Consider the following 7,500-nt stretch of genomic DNA (forward strand, 5'->3'; position numbering starts at 1 on the left):
ATTTCTGGGTTTTAGTATACTTGTATCATAAACCATGATTATTTTGTTTGTTGCAAAAATTCTAATTTTTGCATAAAAAATTAAATTCATTACTTGATCTTGTAGTAGCCTGATTATGTAAATTAGAATAAATTAGGTGTGTTACACTGGTTTACTAGGAATAAAAACCAAGTTTCTTCCATTTACACAAATCTTACTTACAAAATTAGAAATCGTATGCAGTTATATACAAGGCTGCTACTCCAATGGCTTCAGTACTTCTCTTTCAAGACAATCCCACTGGGAGAATACCATATGACAATCTGAGTAGCTGACATATGGAGACTGGTCATGTAAACTAGAGTGAAGGTTATTTACAGGTTTGCAGCAGCAGCAAGAGTGCAAATTTTTGGTGCATGACATCTTCCAGACAAAAAATATTGCCCCTTTTATACAAAACTAGAGCATTATACATCCCATTCTCCCTTGGGCAATGACCAGGGCTTGAGAAATGTGTTCTAAAGAAACAGCATGAAATGTAACGCATGCATCACAGTAACATAACATGAATGACCAATCCTCTATAAGTGTGACCAAATAAGTCATGATGGTACAACCAACCATTCAGAGCCACAGCCAAATCAGCCATGATGTGATCTACATATCATCCAGAGTCACAACCAAGTCAGACATGACGTGAACTACATCTGGAGGTAGCAGGTTAATCTCTTGCAGCTACATAAACAAATACCATCACTAGAATAGAAAGTGTGTTCAACTGGTATACATTTTAATAATCTATTTCATTTTCTTGACTAATATTGTTCCTGGCATTAGTATCAAACAGGCTAGTTAATCTAGGTGATAAAAGAGCAACCCTCAATGCCCTTAATAAGGGTACAAACTCTTCATTATTGGTCATGGTGAAAAGACCATGGAAAATTGGTTGAGCAAGGTAGAGACAATCCCCAACAATGGGTCTCAGCTTCAGTTTCCTATGCCCCCCCCACAATAACAGGGGGGGGGGTTATGGTACTAATTACTATATCAGTAATAATAACAATTACAACAATAAGAACAAAATAATTATAATAATAATAATGACAACAACAGTTCATACTTGGTGTTAGTGGGTGCATAAAACCCAATCTGGAACTGACAGCATGGAGGGTACTCTGGAATATCTCTCCCTGTGTAAATAACCTTCTTTCCTTGTAAGTTGTTTCTTCATTTTTGTAAACTTCTTTCAGCCATCTTGGACAGGATTTATATGCCTGTAATGCAGTCAATGGTCAAAATTTTACTAATTACTTCCAGTGCAAAATTAAGTTACCTATTATATACAGCATGTGTTATAAAAATGATGAGACTAGCTCATAACATATACTAACCCTTAAGATAAAGTTTGGACTATATGGCTCAGGAAGTTCTATGGTGCCAATGGCATCATCTCCAAACATCCCCCGTAAGAAATGATAAGCACTCTGGCCAGTCCTGTTTTTCACAGTGAATTCTATCTGAAAAGTAGGTCAGACACAAATTATAAGACTTTCATTGATATTTGGAGACCCAAACAAGGATAAATGTTATGACCATTTTCTTCCTAAAATTTATAAAAAGTAATGAGATTAAGATAGTACAAACATAGCCAAATGAAAAGAACACAGTTTTGTCTAAATCACTGTGGAATCCAAAAAATAAAAATAAAAATGAAAATTCAAATATCATCTCTCACATATAAATTGAGATTTCTGGAAATGGATGATATATCAAAGTGAAAAATATATCATATTCATAAAAAAATATATGTGATCTAGAAATTCACACATAAGAGAAGAGCAAATTAACATATATTAAGTTAAGTAAAAGAATATGTCATATGGTTTAAGCATTCTTTCATGTTAACAATACTAGTTACTGGTAAAAGTTATTGAAATAATGTCAGCAACAGGTAATGTAATTCTGAGACCAAGTCCCTATTAATATTCAACAAGCTTAGGGAGGGCTCTCCCTAATTTGTTACATGAAGTACCGAGGGAAGAGTAAGTTCTTAACAAGACCATTTTGACAATACGGGAAGACAAAATTAATTCACCTTAACTTTTTGGGGGTCATAGGAGACATTGTTTTAGCTGAGGGAACATGTCCCCCCAATTACTCTCCCCGGGCCCAAAATGTTTTTTCATAGCCATCTCATGCAGCTGTTCCTTTTTTCGATCCATAAGAAGGGAAAACCCTTCACTAAGTGATCTAAAAATCTCCTTTGTCCCAAAAAACCTATTGAAGATACAGAAAATGTGTCATATGCATCCAGGTGATAATAAATTCAAATAAAAACTCTGAAACTTTTTACACAAAAATATATACATTTCACAAACACACACACACACACACACACACACACACACAACACACACACACACACACACACACACACACATATATATATATACATATACATATATATGTATATATACTATATAAAGTATATATAAATATTATACACATATATATGTATTTTATCATATTATATGTATAAATATGTATATATATACACATATATATACACAATATAATATATATATATATATATAATATATATATATATATATATATATATATATTATATATAATATATATATTTTATATATATTATATAATAATATAAATTATAATATACATACATTTTATATATAATTATATAAAATAAATAAAATACATACATATATATATCATACATATTATATAATTATATATATTATATATAAAATTATATATATTATATATTACACATACATATATTAATATATATACAAAACTTTAACCACATATACACATATACACACACAAAAAACACATACACAAATACACATACACAACACACAACCACACACACCACACACCCCCACACCCACACACACACACCACACAAAATATAAAATTTTTATATATATTATATATATATATATATAATATGTCTAAAAAGTGTAATATAATTAATATAATTAAATATATTATATTAAAAATATATATATATATTATATATATATATATAATATTATATAATTAATAAGGGTAAATATAATTTATATTATATATAATATATATATATATATATATTAAAATTATATATTATATATATATATATTGCTACGCATGGGTCTTGTCTCTTGCAAAACATGTTTTAACATGAAAAGGAGACCTGGGCATTGTTAACAGAAGGGACCTGGGAAAACTGACAGCTGGCTGGGAGCGGGGGAAGGAGGAAACAACCCGGGGGAGACGCATTTGGGTGCTGCTCCTGTAAGACCTCAGGTCCCCTTTTGGGGCCCTGAGATAAACGGGTGTTGCCCTGTTTTTAAGCTGTTTGTGCTGTTGACATGCTTTTCCCCCTGTATTGTCCCTTAGAAAAGTGTACGGGAAAAATAATTGTGTAAAAAAAGGGAAAAAGACTGTCTTTTTTGTGTTTACTTCGTCCCACTTGGCTTTTCCTCCCCTGGTGTTCGGGGACCGTGGTTTCGGTGCCTTTTGGGAGCGTTCAGTTTTCACGCCCTGGGTAGCACGCCGTCTGCTACCTCCCTTGTTTTTGGGGGAAAGGGAGAGACGAGGCGGTCGGCGTAAAAAATGGGTTCAAAGCGGGATTTGTGATTTTTATCAGTGAGGCGCCCGATTTTTCAGCCGAGCCAGATGGACCGATCACTCCCAATGCTGGCCGGTATGAGGGAGGAAAGGCCAAAAAGGGGGCAGAAAGCGGGGCAAAAGGGGGGCACGCGAGCAGGCGCACCATCTGTCGAGTGCAGGCAAGGAAGGCAGAGGAAAGCTTCCAACTTGTTGAGGTGCTACAGGCAATTTTGCATCTGTGAAGAGGGAAATCCAGTACACCGACAAGGCCTGCAACAGCACGAAGGGGTAAAACTGATGGAGGGGTGCAGACTCTAAAGGGGCGATTTCAGGACCGGGGGGAGGAAGGAAGGGGGAAAGGCGGCGTCATGGGGTAGGAACGTTGCAAGCAAGAACAGACGAGGTTCTGGCAACAGATCCCAGAGTTTTCGGGTTTACTGGGGCCCCCCCCGGGGTCCGGGGCGGGAAAACCCCCGGGCCTGCAGCGTCGTGTGGAGCATGGTCGCTGCAGAAGGCGGGGGACCATCGGAACCGCCCCCTTTGGAATGGGTGGCGGCAAACTCGGACCCGGTCAACCCCCTCGTTGCCCCCCTCCCCCCTTCCTCCCCCCCGGGGTTTGTTAGTTCACGGCAGGTTCTCCCCCCCGCAGCCCCCTCGGCCTCCAGACTTTCTGTGAAGGGGAAGCTAGCTGAGTACGACGGGAAGGTGGCCTGGGAGGCATATGTTGCCCAATTTGAAAGCTGGCATCTCCCCAGGGGGGACCGGGAAAAGAAAGGCCGTGCAGTGGTACAGCGCTAAGGGGCCCCGCGGTGGAAGTGTTGGGGCATTGCCGGCATCCCAACATGCCTCTTACACCAGCGTGGCAGAGGCTTTGAAATGCCGTTTCGGGCACCCCACCGGGCCGAGGTATATCGGGCCCACTTGAAATGCAGATCTGGCGTGGCGAGACACTGTCCCAGCGGCGCGGGAGTGGGGCGTGGTAAGGAGGTCGTACCCTGCCGCGCGGAAGAGATGATCGGGTCCTGGCCCGCGATTCTTTGGACGCTTTCAGGACCAGCAGCTGCAAACTACGTCAAGCGGCCCCACCCTGAGGCCCTGAGGTGGCGCTGGCGGGGGCCCCTTGGAGTTCGAGGCCCTTCCTAAAGCACCCAGGGCCTAGGGCCAGCTGCTCGCCCCCCCGGGACTTCCGGGGGAAAGGCTAAAGGGGAGAAAATGCATGGGGAAAGGTGACCCCGAGCACTTTCCAAGGTTTGTGTTGGGCTGCGGAGAGGTGGGGCACGCAGTAGTCGGTTCGGGGGGAGGGGAGAACACGTCCTCTAAACCCGGGGAGGGATTTGACCCTTCCAGCGTGTTGCAAGGACTGTGGCGGTAGGGTCCCATCCGAGTGCATGTCCTAGGGCTAAGGACGTGGTACAGGGGGAAAATCGGACAGGCGGAAAAGGGGGGGCCGAAACCAACCGTTCTGGGGTTCCCGGGCCCCGACTTGGTAAGCTGCCTCTAACCAGCACGAGCAGGTGGAGGGCTCAATAGTGGAAGCCATGCCGCCTGACGTGGACACGGGGCTGAGAAGCCCTAGTGCGGCCTATATGTGGCCCTATCGACTTCCCCGAGCACCACAGAGACTGTGTGGGGGCACGGGGCTTGTGTGAGCTCAAGGGGCCAGTGGGGGCTCGTTTTTGGTGGGGCGCACGATGCAGCGGCCCCGGTGTATGGGGCCGATCGGGACGAGCATGTTTGCTGGGCCTTATACCTGACGAGAAAAGGGCGTGTGTCGCCTTGGACGGAAGCGGGTGAGGGTGCACGGGAAGAGGTGCCCTTGCTTCCAAGGTTGGCTGGGCAGAGGTAGTTACAGTGAGCGCTGCACTTGCCCCCAGGACAGAGTCTAGAACCCGGGTGTCGACTGTCAAAGTGATGCGTGGGGGCCTGGGAGCCCAACAAAACTTCAGCGGGCTGTGGCGTGGGTTTTGGGGGGGACCCTTTTGTTGGCCCAGGGGGGGGTTATTTAAAAGTGTTGGTAGCCACTTCTCCGAAAAGGCCCCGAAGGGCCACTGGGAAAAAGCTGGGCACTTGTGAGGAAGGGGAGCGCCCAAAAAGAGGCGGGGAGCGAGGAGTTGGTTGGTGTGGGGCCGTTGCCCGACTTCCTCGGGGACTTGGCGCACCGGAGCGCCGCAAACCCGACGGAAGCACAACGAGAAGAGCTCACACCCCTGTCTCGTTGCAGATGTTTTACAGGGGGACTTGGACCTGGGGACAGGATTGGTAAAGCACCGTTTAAAACACCGGAAGTAGTTTGCCATAAAGAGCCCCCCCCGCGTTTTTGCACCAACCAGACGAGAAAGAGCAGCGCAGGTCAAGAGCTAGCGGCACAGGGGGTAATTGAACGGTCAGACAGTCCATGGTCATCGCGGTAGCCCTGGGAAAAAAAGCGGCACACCGCTTCTGTGGGACTACCGGGTGCTGAAAGAAGGGGCTATCAAGGACTCATACCATTGCCGAGAATTGATGACACCTCATGCATTGGTGGGGGGGGCCCGGGGTTCTCCACCTGACCCGAAGTGGGTTTTCACCAGGTGGAGAGGCGGAAGAGGACAAGCCAAAGACTGCCTTTTCCTTGGGCAAGGGCCCGTGGCAAATTTAATGTCTGCCCTTTGGGGCTCTGCAAAGCCCCAGTTGTTTTGAGCGTCTGATGGGAGGATTGGGTGGCCCGAGTGGAAGACGGCACTTGCTACATTGATGAGTCACGCTTCGGAGCACCTTCGAGGAGGGGGGGAGCGGGTAGAGGGAAATACTACAGCGGTTTAGGGGGGCCAAACCTCCCAAAATCAGCCCAAAAAAATGCTCGATGTTCCAGATGAGGTGCCATTTCTGGGGCATGTAGTCTCAAAACGGTGGCGCACCACCCAAGAAGGTGGGGGGTGGTGGGGAAAATGGCCCGTTCCCAACCAAGTGGGGGAAGTCAGGGGTACCTGGGCCTGGCACATATACCCCCGCTTTTTACGGATTTTGCCCGTTAGCGGTCCTCTCCACCGATTTCACGAAAAGGGGGGTTTTTTCTTCCCGGGGACGAGGTGTTTAGTCTGCATTTGACAACCTGAAGAAGGCCCTGTTGGAAGCACCGGTCTTGCCCTATCCCGGACCCGAAATCCCATACCTGTTGGAATGACGTGTGCGGAAAAAGGCCCATCGGGCAGTTTTTTCACAGAAAAGGACGGGAAGGAGTATGTCGTGGCCTACTACAGTGCCAAATTCAGCAGGCCTGAAAGGGAACTATTGGTGACAAGGAAAGAGTTGCGGCAGTGGTGAAGAGTCTCGAGCACTTTTTTACCCATACCTTAGGTGCCAGTTCACCACCGGACTGACCATGCGCCCTACATGGTTGAAGTCGTGAAGGGAGCAGGGGTCAGTGGGAAGGTGGTTAGGGGGCCTTGAACAGTACAACTACCAATCGTCCACCGCCCGGGTCGTGTCCATTGCAAAAGCTGACAGCCGGTCGACGCCCGTGTGTGGCTAGTTGCTCACAAATGTGTCCAGAAAGGGCTCTGATCCTGTGTGCCCCGTTGCAGGTGCTGGAAAGTGCCATTAAAAAGGGGGTGATGAGGGCGTAAGGCACAACGTGAGGATTTTGACCTTGCTCCCATTGTCCGTGGGTTGAGGCCTCAGTGGACCCCCAGTTGGGGGGCCGTGGGTGCGGAGAGCCCCACCACAAAGTGTCTGGGGGACCAGTGGGGAAAAATTTCGATTGGATCAAAGCGGTTTGTTGTGAAGCGTGGGGGGCAGTTGAGTGAAGTGGACAGGACACGTGGGAGTTTTTAGTACCCAGAGCCATGCGTGCTGAGTTTCTGGGGAATTACATGCCGGTGTTACCAGTGGCCACTTGGGCGGAAAAAAAACCCTGAGCCG

General features: G+C 46.2%; 1 long non-coding RNA gene across 1 annotated transcript; it reads right to left on the bottom strand.

The window, feature by feature from the left end:
* Nucleotides 1-1,178: 1,178 nt before the first annotated feature.
* Nucleotides 1,179-1,504, bottom strand: LOC119572047. Its single transcript, XR_005228679.1, has 2 exons — nucleotides 1,371-1,504; nucleotides 1,179-1,253 (listed from the first exon to the last, which is right to left on the bottom strand). It is a non-coding gene; the product is annotated as an uncharacterized LOC119572047 (long non-coding RNA).
* Between the last annotated feature and the right edge of the window lie 5,996 nt (nucleotides 1,505-7,500).

This window comes from Penaeus monodon, unplaced genomic scaffold (genome assembly GCF_015228065.2).
Source record: "Penaeus monodon isolate SGIC_2016 unplaced genomic scaffold, NSTDA_Pmon_1 PmonScaffold_9216, whole genome shotgun sequence".
NCBI classification, from domain to species: Eukaryota; Metazoa; Arthropoda; class Malacostraca; order Decapoda; family Penaeidae; genus Penaeus; species Penaeus monodon.